At 38.5% G+C, this 15,221-nt stretch overlaps 1 pseudogene; it reads right to left on the bottom strand.

Annotated features, from left to right (window-relative positions):
* LOC143640199 (VPS10 domain-containing receptor SorCS1-like) overlaps positions 1-15,221 on the bottom strand; it is a 74,016-nt pseudogene that overhangs the window by 44,161 nt on the left and 14,634 nt on the right.

The following is a 15,221-nucleotide window of genomic DNA, read 5'->3' as shown; positions in this document are numbered from 1 at the left end:
TTTGAATGTTGATGCCCAACTACTCCCAAGAACCATGATTCATGATTTCTGGGGAGGATGCTCAGTCTTGTTGCAGATCTAGAAGTTCCCCCACTACATGGGGCTGTACTCAGGGTTGAGGCCCTCTGGTTCAGACTGTTGAATGGCAGGCCTTCTTGTGATTGGATTCATCCAAAGATGAATATAGTATAACACAAAATGATGCTATTCTTATTAGATTTTAATGTGATGATAAAGTTTCTTCAGGATGCTCTAGGATTTGAAGTGCTAAAGGTGCATTAATAAAGCCGGGAATGGAAGGACTAAACTCCCTGTTGGTGGAATACAGCACAATCACTCACAGAAGTTCTGGGATATGTGCAGTCAAGATTAGCTGCCTTCTCTAGGAAAATGAGTCGCTGTCTGATACCATACTTATTTGCAAACTCCTAAAGGCTGGAATGTATTCTGTTAATGTCTGGATTCAGATAATTATTTTTAATGCAGTTTGATTGTTGTGCATTTAAAATGTGTTTATCAAAATGGTAATTTTTAACATATTATCCATTTAGTCGTTAAGATACCTGGGAGATTGAAAGGACAGATGCAATTTCTCTTTGATATAGTAGGAAACTGGGGCAGAGACATGTTAAATAAGATTCCTAGAGTCACACAGCTATTAAGAATTTTATAGAGGCGTTTTAGACTGTCCATTTAGCACAGTTTTCTCTGAGTTTCTTCAGGTGAGAGTTCCTAATAATACCTTTCAGGGTGAGAGAAAGATGATAAGATGAGGCTTCACTTTCTTCTCTTGTTTGACTCAATTCGCAGCTTTGACCATTTTCTCCTTGGTCAACATTTTGACTTAGACACTTCTAACTCAAGAAGGGTTGGCCCCAGTGAAGCAGTATCATGCTCAAGCCATAGAGAAGATAGAGAATATGAGAAACACTCTGTTTCCATAATCCATGGTTGGGGAAACTTTATGTATAATTGAGAGTTACTTGAATTTAATGAATGAAAGCCATTGTTTCTGCACCTGAACTGAGGCCAGCAAACCCCTGGACTATCACAGAAATTCTTTACTTCCAAAGCCCTTTAGTCACCTGCGCTAATATAGACGCAGAACTGAGAAGACTGGCTCAAATAAGTGCCTGGCAAAAGCAGAAAAGCCACAAGAAATCCAGATGGGGATTCTCCAAGGGCATCACTGACTTCTGCAATAGAAAAACAAATGTATCAATCAGCCACAATGAAGCCCAGATTAACCGAAGCAGTGAAAGGTGTGTGAGTCTATCAGATTCTGTGACATAGACTCAGAGAAAAAAATAAATGGCATAGTAAGTCCGCACCAAGGCCTCAGTCCAGAAGCAAGACACAGAGATACAAGGAAGTGTCAGAGACACACTGCATGAAACCAAGCTCATTGTCAGAGTATGACAGTAGGCTTAATTCAGGTTTCGGTAACATTTTGTCTCCGAAGGAGCTTAAAGATCATCTGACAAAAACCGCATTGTAGAGACCGAGTTCGTACATACCATTTCATTAAAAATAAACAAAAAATGTCACAGTGTATATACCATAAGTCTAAGTGGGTGGGTATGAGAACAAAGAAGGGTGTTAACCAATGTAACCATACTGATTACTCTGGCCTGGGTGGTGTAAAGGAAGGGGCCCGAATACAACAGGAGCTCTGAAAGACAGGGGAGAAAAGTGGGGAAATGGTGATCCCATTAGATTTAAAAGGGGGATAGAAGCATTGCAAATCACAATATTTTATCTCCACTGTTACCATAAGTATTGAAATATTGATTAAATATATGGGACCTAAGCAGAATGTGACACCAATATTATATTTGATGATGAAACATAGTCAACTTTAGTTTGGGTATCTGTTGTTATTTAAGTATTCTTGTGACCACAAATTAGGACCAAAATAAGATGGTCGAATGAGACAGCCATCATTACCGTAGGTATGTATATGACTGCATGAATGATGTGACTCTACTTAGTGTACCACCAGACAAGTCAACAATTGGGCTCCATTGTGTACAATGAATTGAAGAGCATTCTGCTGTCATGGATAACTAATTAGAACAAATAAAAAAAATTTTAAAAAGAAAAAAAAAAGAGACCAAAATAAAAAATCCTTATGCTGCACTGAGCATCCTAAACAGAAATCATAGACCTCAGCCCTTTATCCTATGGCAATCTTTAGGCAGGGAGCAAGTCACTCAGCATTACCTAGCATACTACTCCAGGTAGGCAGACCCAGGTTAGCAAGATCTTGATAAGTGGGAAAGGAGAAAACTATGGAGCAAAGTGTCCTGTGTAAGGTCCTTGCTTAGCATCTGGCTGGCCATCTTAAGTGACAGCCACCATTTTAAGAAACATTTCACTTTCCAACCCAAGGTTGTTTCTGAGAAAGGCTCATAACTCCCTCGTAACAATCCTGAAACTTCACACACTTACACACACACACACACACACACACACACACATGCACGCACACACACACACACACACACACACACACAGCATCAGGACCCACCTGGCTCTCTAATCCCTGAGACCACCCCATAAAAGTCCAAATCCCCAAGCCTGTTTTGCCTCTCTCCATCTATGGAGAGATGTGCCTTTATTTGTTGGCTCTGACAAATAAAATCCTATGTGTATCTCTGCCTGGTCTCCATCTTTCATTTCTCGTTTTCCTGTCTCCCCGTTCCTCACTTTCCTTTTACCCTGGACTTCAAATAAGATGTTTAATCAGCCAGTGGAAGGAGCACTGGATAGAAGTTTTATCTACACTGCACTTATTCAATAGGATTGAACTCATGTGACTCACACACAAAGTTGGGGTGCAAACTAGATTACTCTAGAACATACCTTGGTGGTCACTAAGAAGCAGAGAAAGGTTTCTTGAAAGTTTATTGTGCAAGAAATAATAGAAATTGCTTTCTGTGTATTATCTTATTTAATCTTCAACCCTGAAAGACTCAGGCCTGTTTGAATTTTCCTAGAATCATTAGACTGGTCCTTTTTAACTCTAAGTCTCACACTCCTACTAATTCACAGGACACTCATCCTGCTCCGCTGTGCTCATGTCTAGTTGGGTGCTAGAGTGAGCATTCATTCATACATGAAATCAGAGGGCTGACTGTTCTGGTTTGAAATCGCCCTCCAAAGGTCAAGAGCTGGAAACTTCATGTTCATTGTAAGAGTGCTGAGAGGTGGGGCCTTCCTGATAAAAATATGAATGTGGGCCCCTTCTCTCTCATTAGTACACATGTTCTCTTGCCAACCTACCTACCACCATGGGATGATGCATGAGACGACCCTTGCCAGATGTAAGTACCTTGACTATGAACTTCCCGGCTTCCAGACCTGTAACAAGTTAATCTCTGTTCTTTATAAATTACTCATCTCAGTCTGTTAGACCAGTACAAAACAGAGTAAGACACTAATTAAATTTCTTTAGGGGCATGAAAATGTGTAAAAAATTCTTCTGAAAATACTGATGTAAGAGGTTCCCAGTGAAATGTGCCAGGCTCTATAAAATACCATGGAAGCTACAAAATTCTGATTATGAGGACCCCTGGTGGTGTGAGTGTTTGAACAATGAATGAGAGACTGTAATTGGGAAGTAACTGTTATAACTGCCATTTGGGCCTTCCCAGGGGAGATTTTATAATGGTGATCTATCTGGGAACTTCCTATGCAGAACAAACCACTCTATGACAAAAGGCAGTTACAACTGTACTATCTTTTGTCTCCAAGCAAGTTCCTGGGCCTCTTGTCTTCCTTTCAAGAGGTGCTGCCAATGCTGAAAGCTGAGGCTGCCCCACCAGAACAGCTGGAAGAGAGTCTCCCCAGCACCTCTGGTTTGAATCATGCCCTATGGGCTTTTCTTTAGTTTCAAACCTGAGCTCTGAACCACATGAAGAGGTGCAGAACAGAGGCAGCCTCCTCCCCTTGCCTGTTCAGAGATGGTTTTCTAAAGCACAGGTGTCTCCCCAGGTACACAGGTCTCCTGGGCCTCTCGGCAAGCAAAGACAACATGAACTTGTATGGTCTGACCCGGAGGAGAAATGGCCATCACATTGAAGAGAGTGGTAGGTAATGTTTCGAGGCATAAGTTAGGCCTGATAAGGCCAGGGATACCAGAGAGACCACAGTATTGACCAACACATCATTGGACTTGACTTGTGATAATTTCACCTTTTATTAATCAGATGGCAACTAGCTCGGTTTTTAAGCCTTTCTCTGAGGACTCTGATCCTTGGGATTTGCCAACTAAACTTTCAGGTATTTCTAGATGTAACACTCAGATCAAGAATTTCCAATAGGAACCTCAAAAATGATTTGCTCCTTCACTTTCAAATGGATATAACACCATATATTTGAAGGAACTACAGACTTTCAAATTTTGTTTTTATGTCTTCTGTACTTGGTGCCTGGCTTAGGGTAGAACAGCGCACATAGAAGAGGCACACTTGGCTTGTGTAAGTAGAGAGATGACTATAAATTGGGGCCTCTCTACTCCATGTAGGTATTTTTAAATGACTAAGAATTTTCTCTATATTACCACTACATGGTGGCTTAAGGAATTACCTCAGTAGACTTTGGCAGAAAAACTATGGAGTTACCAAGGGACATAAATCTTATAAATGTTTCTGAGTGACTTTTAAAATCACTCATAAAGTAAAACATTCAACTATGTAATAAGAACAGAATTACATTTTTTAAATGAGTAGTAGGAAGATTCCTTTAGGAATCAACCTGGGCAACGAGATTTTCCTAGTAGTAAAAGATGTAATAGAAATATGTAAGCTTTATGAAAAGAAACGGAGAGAGAAGTCATGGTGTATTCATTGGAGAAATGTCAAAAAATGATGAAAAAGAAATTTAAAATTGCACACAATTTTGCCACCTAGAAAGCAGATTGTCAACAGATTGGTGAATATTATCTTAATCAAGGAGAATTCCTGAACACATACACATAACCAAGATTACCATAACAGCTGTGGAATCGCTATTTGAAGATTTTGCTGTAGACATTTTCACATACCTTTCAGTTTTTATGCCTGTCATCACTTGGTGGACTTCACCAAGTGACACAACCCCTTCTATGAAATGGATGCACCATTTCTTAACCTTAAAGTTGCTTCATCCCCTTTCCAAATTATTAGGCTGTTGTGGAATCAAAGTGAGTTTACAGAGATCTAGCAGGGTGCTATATGTGGAAGAGGTGCCTTGCAGAGGTCAGCTAGAACAGATAGTTGCATGTCCTTTGCAATACTTTAAATATTTGGATCTTAATTTCTTTGCCTGTAAAATAAAGATGGGCAGACCCGAGGATCCTTATTGCTATTTCTAGTTCAGATAGGCAGTGACTTTTATAATTCCATTATTCTTATCATTGGTGGTATTGAACACTCACACACACATATCCTAATACATCTTTGGGCTGATGGGATCATCTCAACTCTGGTGAACATGCAGCACTTACTCAAGTGCTGCTGTGACATGGTAGAAATTTTCCATTGCACATCAGTTATGGATTAGGTTGAACACTGAGCTCTGAGGCTGAGGCATAGAATAATGAATGGTAAACTGCAAAGCCTGAGCTAGAGGAAGTTATCCACAGTCAAGGATTAGCAGGTGTGGTGAAGCCCTTACTGGAGGGTCGTTGCCACCCTGTTAATGATGTGGAACGTTAGAGCCTCAATCAAGCAGGCTAGGAGGGTAAAATTCCAAACTGAAGACTATTTCAGGACTCTAAGCCCTAGGATGTTCATTGAGCTGAAACCCTCAGTAATCAGCCAGTTATCTCCCTTTGCTGGTCAAGGTGGAGCAAAACTCTTTGCAAACATCTCTCCTTTGAGACCCTAAGGAACAACAATACCCCAACTTATGTGTACTGCTTTTGAGAGGAGAGAACAATGGAGCCCAATCAATGCAACTTGAACTTTAGACACTAGGCCTCTGGCTGAAGACAATCCTAACTGCCTGCCCCATTTCCTTCTTTCCTTTGTAATCTCAGGCAACACGGGAAGAGAAATGAAGTGGCTCAATTGCCTCATTAGAGTCAAAGAGAGTAAAGCTGAATGGAGTAAGCAATAATACACGAGAAAGTCTCAAATCTCATGGCTCATTGATTTCAGCTTTTGCTCCTTTGTGTAGAAGGAGAAAACAACTGAGGCTTGTATGTCAGAACTGAGCTGATATCTGCCCCAACTTAACACTGTCTGCCAACCCTTTTGTGCCACTTCTAAAGGCTCTAAATAGTCTTTCTTCTAGATAAAAAAGTAGGCCAATTTCTGTCATGAATTCAAACAAAGGAGCATCTCACAGCCCGTTTTATTAAGGCCATCTTCTCTACTATATGATGGTGGCCAGTACCCTGCAATATTTATGAAGTGTTATTACACTGTGGGCACGTCCATGCCCCATCAGTCTTTCAATGTATGTGAAAGTGAAATTATGGCTCATTGGAATCCATCTAATGAGGACACAGCCCTCAGGTTTCACTTAAATCTCACTGAAATGTAACCATGAATTTTCCTTTTTAAGTTTCAGTGTTTGTATGTAAATGGAAGTATTAAAACAACAAGATACCATTCAAAGTTTTAATTTTAGTCTCTTGCCTCAGATTTAATTTTAAATCTTAAAGTATGCACAAAATGGCATCTCTTTATTCTTACAGCGGTATAAAACAGATGTGATTTATTTTCTGTAACATGCAGGCACTACTCCCAAATTAGTTGTGTTGAGTTCTGGAAATGGATTTGGTCCTTCACCAAACACCCTGTGCCTGCAGGATCTTGCTCTGGATTTCTCTGTGCAGTTATCATGTTGAAAGTCTGCAGGCTCATCAGGTGCTTGTTAGTGCTCCAGAGACCATCCACCTTGAGTCAGTCTCCAAATGCTGAAATGCCACCTCTCATTGCATGATTAGGTCTCAGTGCAAAAATATCTTTGATCAACTTGGCATAGTTTTCAACTCAGGCATAGTTGAAAAGGTTTGGCTTCTTAGACACAACCTCATAGATTCTTCCACTTCCTTCTTGGTTGGTTCTTGGATCAACTGTTCTTTGTTCTTACAGAGACAACAATGAACAAATACAATGTATGTGTGTGTGCATGTGAGTATTCTCCTCAGTTGTGCTACAATGAGTTTGAGATGGAAGCAATACCACTCCTTTGCCTTTCTGATCCTAATGAAGCTCCCCCCTCCTTTAGCATACATATGGAGAGAACTCTAAAAGCAGAAGGGATGGATACTGACAATGGAATTTTTCATCAACCGCAACAGTTATGTTGACCTCTGAGTAATACTTTAGGTAAGGCAGACTGTGGGATGTTAGAGAAACTGTATTAGGAAGTCACTTATGTCACCTAAATTTTGAGAGTGACTTCATATGCTATTTGCAGAAGGGATTTAATTTTATACACAGGTAAAATCTGCAGTACTCTAGCTTAGGTACTTACTCTCATATGTGAAATTGCAAGCTAGCCTGGGTCACCTTATCTTTGAGTTTCTATTGTCAATAAGAGAAAGTTCTCTGCTTTGCTCTGATTTTGGCAATGTTATCAAGTTTTATCAAGGTCATCTTCTCTACCATTTCTCCCTCTCCCCCTCCTTCTTCTTCTTTCTCTCTCCCCCTCTCTCTCTCTCTCAACTGGGGAGTGAATGCAGGACTCACTCATATTAGGCAAGTGTTCTACATCTGAACAACATCCAAAGCTCTTTTCACTTTTGAGATGGAGTCTTGCTAAATTTCCCAGGCTGATCTTGAACTTGTGATCCTTCTGCCTCAGCTTCCTGAGAAGCAAGAATTACAGGCATGGGCTACTGGGCTTCGCTTCATGTATTCCTGTGTTGCGATTAGGACATGCACAATTAGAGGATAAAGGAAGAGACTTAGATTTCAGATGGAGATTTTAACCTGTTTTGTAAGGTATTCAAACTTCAACAGTCTTTTTCTTCCAAGTTTGGGCTTTGTCTCTGTTCTTCCTGGATAAGCTTATTCAAATCCACACATATTTATTGTGTTATTTTTTCTCTATAAATGTGCTCTATCAATATGCAACTAGAAGTGACATGATTCTTACCTAAATGATATTCATAGTTTGAGAATGTCAAAAATATTATTATAATGTGATGCAAATTTGTTTTTTTGTTCTGTACTTTTTAGTCATTTATGCTTCATATGGATGGATTTTTACATAGTGTTTGATACAGCAGAGGTCCTAGTTAACTCAAAAACATGTATTCCCACTTACACCTAAAGTAAGTCTACTTGTGAATGGAAAGTACATTACATAAAATTGGTGCTTAGAAAAATATATATTAAAAAACAAATAAATAGATATACATCTAACTATTGCTTCCTGAGCCTTATGGTGCTTCAGGTAATAGGCAGAGGAGATGGAAACTATGTGAAAGGGTTTGAATGTAAGTAATTGAGAACAAAAAGAGGGCTTCATCAGCCCATACATCCTCCAAGCCCAAGAGGGACCACAAGACTATAGGAGAAAGTTGAACAATGAAACAGAGACACAGGCTTCAGTGCACAAGTAAAAACAAATATCCTTCTAGGGAAGGGGAGTCTTTCGTCCACTTCTGCATTAATCACAACCATGATGTCACATCATAAGGTAGCAGGGACCTCTGGATCCCTTTGGCACCAGAAAGACTTGCTATTTTTCAGGTATCAGAGGAATGACATTAAATATTCCTATTTTATAACACTTGGCACTAGATACTGGGCATGAGTGAGACACTATTTCCAAAGCAAATTAGGTGCATCAAGTTCAAGTGAGAAGTGAATGCTCAGAAATGTCTGAGGAGGATTTAGAAACAACATGTGCTGCCAGTTGTGGGGAATTTTTAAATCGTTTTAGTTTGGGATTTAATTTTTATTAAACAATTACATTTTAATTCATACCTAGGCCACAGGAGAAATTTGATTTACTATACATGAATTCTAAACTCCTTAGGTACTGCATTCACAGCTTATGATTTTCAATATTCTTTAGAATAAATTCAACAATTTCAGATATAAGTAGGTATTCATGAAATGTATAGTTTTTCAAAGAGGGAGAAACCCAAGAGAGGATTTAGTATCTCTCTTTGCTGAAATGTTTTTCAACAAACTGGTCTGAAAGTATAAATCATCTCATAAAATAAGGAAAATATTAGTAGATTTGTCAACTACTGTCTGACAATGAGCACCTGTAGGCCAAACTGGCTTGGGCAGAGATGATGTTGGTTTTCCTTTCTACTTCTTTATCTTTGTTACTATCTGCCCCCAGCCAAGGGTTTCTACAGAGGCATAGAAACTACAGAAAGTTCTTGCTCAGAAAATGTTTCTTTCTATCATAGAGAAACTATAGAAAGATGCTACAAGCTTTAACTTTGACTCCTGAGTCTACTACTTAGTACGTGTATGATCTCAGCTAATTTACTTTGCTTTTTTATGCCTCAGCTACATCATCTATAAATGGCAAATATGACACCACCTATTTACATAGAGCACTGTGAGATCTAAATGAGATAATCCAAGTGATGCACTTGCAAACTAGAACTGATACTGCTCAATAAATGTACATCCAAATTGTCATTAATTGTGCCAAAGTTCAGTGCTCCCTGGATACACAGAGACCTTTACTCTCCCTTGTTCATTACATTTATCACACATGCCTATGTGCATAATCAAGAGAGCAACAGAAAAACTGAGGTTGTTTCTGCAAGAGTCTGTGAAGAATAAGCACAGAATCCCATATTCAAATGTGTGGTCTCCAGGGCCTCCTGATGGGAGTCAGTTGTCTTGGCTTCCATGTCTGCACAGGAGATAAGAGCATTCAGGGGCCATGTCTGACAGCAGAAGGCAGCAGACTTTATCCCTTCCAATGTAGCTTCACCCACTCAAGTGGAATGAATTGACTTAATATGTTTTTTTCCCTTCCTGAGAGCAGAAGGCATGAATTCACACATCTTAGTACCAGGTCACCCAGTCTGTTCCCATTTTCCCATGTCAGGTAGCCCAATGTGAAATGCCTGATAATTATTGTTATTTGGAAAGCCAGATAGAATTGAGACAAGGCCATGCCCCTCAAGTATGTTCTCATTTGTTCAAAGGTCTGAGCTGACCAGGAGCCAAAGGTCTTACTTCAGAGAGTGCTCTACTATGTTCTAAGAAATGGAGCAACAGAGTAAACATCTACTACTTCAAAAGAGATACCTTTTGGCGAATCATATTCAGGTTCCATGTGTCTCTGGGTAATATATAATGCAGGTAAACAGAGTAGAGGGTTGGTCTAGGAAATGAATTCTTCCCTAAGAATCCAACAGAGATTTTTTTTCCCCCACAAAGATCTAAAGACAAAGTACTATATTTTGTTTGATTTTATATAGTATTTGTTAATGTGCTCTAAAGCATAGATTCTTTATGCCCAGCGGGTTGTTTCCTTTAAAAAAAAATCTTTGTCAAACTCAAGGTCATGAAGATACTCTTGTTTTATTTTAGAAAGTTTGGTATTACCTTCCAAATTAGAATGACAGTCCAGTGAGAATTATTTCTCATATTATGGGAAGACATAGGATAGTCAATGGCCTCAATATCCCATGTAGATATTCAATGTTGCAGCACCATTATTGAAAAGACTATGATTTGTTTATTGATATTTATGTATTTGTTACTGAATATATATATATATATATATATATATATATATATATATATATATATTCTTTATAAGTACACATACTCATATATATTCATTTCATTAGATAATACATAAACATATATTTTTATATACCTCTGTTTCTTGACTCTGTTCCATTTCTAGACTCTAAGAACATTCTTAGTCACTATTTCTTCAGAGGTGATGCTTGCTCCTAATGTCCCTCTTTGCTAGGCCTATAATTCCATCTGTGTTAGACCTACCTATCATTTCATCATTTTCTACCATTTTTTTTAGATGTATATGGACACAATACTTTATTTTATTTATTTATGTCTTGCTGAGCATCAAACCCAGTGCCTCATACAGGCTAAGCAAGTGCTCTACTACTCATTTCCTTTATTTATAATATTATTATTATTATTATTAATATTATTATTCCTTTTTAGCCAACACTTTCTGTCTGGTCTTATTTAGGAATCTGAAATCCAAGCTTACTATATAGTATAATATATCAATTGACAAAGTTCTTCAAGAGAAATATAAGATAAAATATTGTACTAATCCCATGGAATCCCTCATCTCTCGTGAAGAGAACTTAGCTTCCCAGTCTTCTTGATTTGGTTTGCTGCAAGCTAATCTGTCATAGCCTCAGGCAGAAGTCCCCACAGAATTTATTTATGTGAAATACAAGTGATTCCAATTGATCTAAATTAACTTGTATTATTCTAGTCCCAATACATGATTTTGGGGAAATCTCAGTCTTTAGAATATTGGTCTTGAAAGGCACTCATTGAGGAGTATTAGGAAAAAAGTATTCAATTAAAGCACTGGTTTTTAAGTATCCCTTGGACCAGAAGGAAAAGCATCATCTAAGCCACGGTTTCAAACTCAATATTCATTTATCCCAGAGGAACAAAAATACAAATAATTTTGATGTAACCTGACACAGCAATCCTAATTACTTCACCTTTTTCTTTCAAGTCATGCCCCAGAGCCTATGATTTTGTTCTCTCCTTATTTGTCCTCTCCCCAAAACACTGACATTGTTTTTGTTTGTTTTTCTCCAAGCACAAGGCATAACCCTTGATCTTGCTCCAAAAAGGAATTCTTAGGCTCCATGCCAACTCTCCAAATAAAAATCTTTGGGCATGTGACCAAAACACAGCATTTGAACCTGCTCTCCAGGGGAGTCCATGCATGTCAAAGACCTGAAGCCAAGAACTGTCAGAAGAGGAAACTGGAAGGCAATGGTATATATTTAATATTGACTTTTAAAATCCCTTTTTATTTGCTTGGCCCAGTACAGTGCTGGGCACATTTTAGCTTCCTCCAAAATATGGTTGAAGGTAGGACTGCCTGGTGTAATAATTGAAATAATGTAATGAAAGTACTTATCCTTGGGAGGCCTTCTTCTTCATTTACAAGATGACAAAAGCCCTGTGTGCATTCTAAACCTCATAGGAGAAACTTCATTTTATCTGCCATCTATGTAGTCAGAAATTTCAGACAACCATAGTTTGGCAAAAAATAATTGATGCTCACAATGATATCCCTCAGGTTCTACCAAAATACAAGCTCCCAACTGTCAAAGATATTAGACTTGGTGATGTTTCGATTTGCCTTTGTGATGTATGTTTGACCAGCCTGTTTCCTTTGGAAAAAAAAAAACAAAACAAAAAGCCAAGAAGTGAGGCTGAGAGGGCAAAAGCATTAGCATCTTTTAGGTTGGTGAGTATATGTGTGGGTTAAATTACTCTAAATACTGTTAATGTATCCTGAGAATATATTTTGCTGAAAGTGCCAATAAAGCAAAGTTAAAAGACCAAAAAACAACTGCATCAAAAATGAGAAGGTTAAAAAGGATACTCAAAGGAAACTATGCTTTGTTAGAACAAAATCACCAGCTCTAGAAGGTTAGAGGAAGACAGGAATCAGGCTACCTCTTCCAGCTTCACCATGAGATGACATTGTGCCCCTGTTCTGCAGTCAGCTTTTCATCTGCAGTGATGATCCGGAGCCCATGAGGGGCCTTCCCTGGACACTTCTGTGGTTTGGCCATGTACTGTTCTCAGACGCCATCAGTGCAGTTATTGGAAACCACCTTTCTATACCTAAAAGGAGAAAAGCTCAAGTTGTCATCTAGCTCTTGACAAAGTAGATCACTCCCACGATTTTACTACAGTGAGCTGCTTGGCCCTGAGGGTCATCAGGGCCATCAACCACCTACCTTCCCTGTTACTCTGAGCATTAGGGCTGATTCATATCTAGCATTCAACAGAGATAAATAAAGAGAAATAATTGGAGCAACAAATTGTTACCTATTATTTGCATCTTAATTGACTTCTTTGATTCATCAAATCAACTGATGAATCACTTCTTCATTTCGGAACTGTAGGAAATACACACAGTGGAAGACATTGTCCCTACACTAAGTCAAAAATCAGGATGAAGAGACATAAATCAATAATTAAGGAGATCATTTAAAGAACATATAATTAAGGACCAAAATGAATAATACAGTCCTGGGCATTTGTTCTAAGATCCCCGTTGATGCCTGAACTATGAATAGTAACAAATCTGATAAATACAAGCTTTTCCCTATACACATATGTCTATTAGAAAGTGTGATTTACAAATTAGATACAATAATAGATTAAGAACAATAACAATAAAAGAGAACAATTTCAATAATAGACTATAATAACATTGGTGTGAATGTGGTCTCTCTGTGTCTCCCTTTCTCTCTCGCAATATCTTACTGAACTCCCAGTATCTTCCTCTGATGATGGGAGGTGAACAATGGCTACATGATGAGACGCTGTTAACTGAAGAACAAAGGCATTGTGATGTAGAGTTAGGCATGGTTCACCTCACTGCTCAGAATGACACACAGTTGAAAACTAATAAAACATGTATTTCTGGAATTTTCCTTTTAACATTTTTTGGCTGCAGTTGACCATGGGTACCTGAAACTGTGGAATGTGAAGCTATGGATAATGGGGGACTACTGCATAGATGGCAAGGGAACTTACAGTTCAGAGAAAGGATGCTACAATAATGGCACAGTACAGAAAAAGCTGGCTAAATTTGGTAATTTCTAATCATTTCTTGAGAAAGTATACTGATTGAACTATTGAAACCTTACACCAAGGAAGCTTCAGTTTTTGCATTCTGAGTAAATCCTTCAAACTTTTGCTTATTCTCATTTTAGCTCTAATAAAAGAATAAATGAATTATCTTACAAATATGTCCCTTTCAATTTATTAGAAATTTATCAGCTTCACGGTAAATTAGAAACTGTATATTCAGGATGACCAACCTTTAAGAACTTTGAGGTTCAGTATTACCAATTCATCTTTTTTTTTCTCCCCTAAGGGGCTCAGCAATCCCTGTAGTTATATTTGATCTCTCAAATTCACTTTTCCAGAGTTAGTGGTAGAACATAAATTGGAAGAAATCAAAATATACTAGACCAGAGGTTGGCAAACTTTTAAGGGGCCAGCTAATAAGCCTTTTGCTTTGTAAGCTATGTCTTTGCACTACTACTCAGCTTGGTGACTATACCATGAAAAGTTCACATAGTACATGAAAGAATGGGTAAAACTAGGTTCCAGGAAAACTTGACAACACTGGCAATAGATTGGATCTATCTGAGCTGCAGGCAGTTTTCCAATTCATTTACATCTAGCCAATGTCCTTCCCTCTGTTCCTGAATCTCAGGATTGACAAGCTAAAAGCAGGGTCAAAAAATCAATGAGAAACTTTCAAAAGCACTTTGGACATTATGGATCAGCACAAAGGTCAACCATTAATACTTAACTCATGTCATGGGGTAGGTGCAAGTATTCCATGAATTAATGTACCCAGATTGCTGAAAACTGCCCTATCATTTAGCAAGTACTTGTGAAATGTTTTTAACTATTTTCAGTTAGTATTGTTATTTCTTTTCTCTGTTCACAAGCTTCATGGTTTCCAAATGCCCTCCAGATAAGTGCGAATCCTGTAATTCTTCACAGAAGCCCTCTACAAGATGATTTTATTCTACTTTTTCTGAAGTTTCTCCCCAGCCAGCTCACTCTGCTCCATCCAAAACTCTTTCTAATCTTCTTGAAACCACTTCTTTTCTTCTGCTCCTTCTGCTTCTGTGCCCTCTTGCGTGGCCAATTTGGATTACTTGTCCCTATAACACATCCTTTCTGCACTGCCTCTTTACAGTAGTAAGATTGACCCACCTCTACACTCTTAAAGAGGTCTTCATGATTCATGTAATAGAAATTCTTTGAATTGCATGATTTCACAGGATTCCTGAGAAATGAATGAACTTTAAAGCTCCTTGAGGGTCTCCTTGTGCTCAAATAAGCAGAGCTGAGAATCTAGAAATCCTCACTGGTGTAACTGTATCAGTTTACGTGTTGACATGCCAGCATAGCATCAGTTATTACTACTGCCCCACACACTCCAAGCCCCTCACTCACCAAATGAGCAGTGCTGATCTCTATCCTAGGAGTCCTTGCTTCTCCTCATAATCCATCAACTAAGGAGTTAACACC

Source organism: Callospermophilus lateralis, unplaced genomic scaffold (genome assembly GCF_048772815.1).
Source record: "Callospermophilus lateralis isolate mCalLat2 unplaced genomic scaffold, mCalLat2.hap1 Scaffold_1341, whole genome shotgun sequence".
Classification (NCBI taxonomy): domain Eukaryota; kingdom Metazoa; phylum Chordata; class Mammalia; order Rodentia; family Sciuridae; genus Callospermophilus; species Callospermophilus lateralis.
The sequence above is the reverse complement of the archived record's forward strand: the minus strand, read 5'-3'. Positions and strand labels throughout refer to the sequence as shown.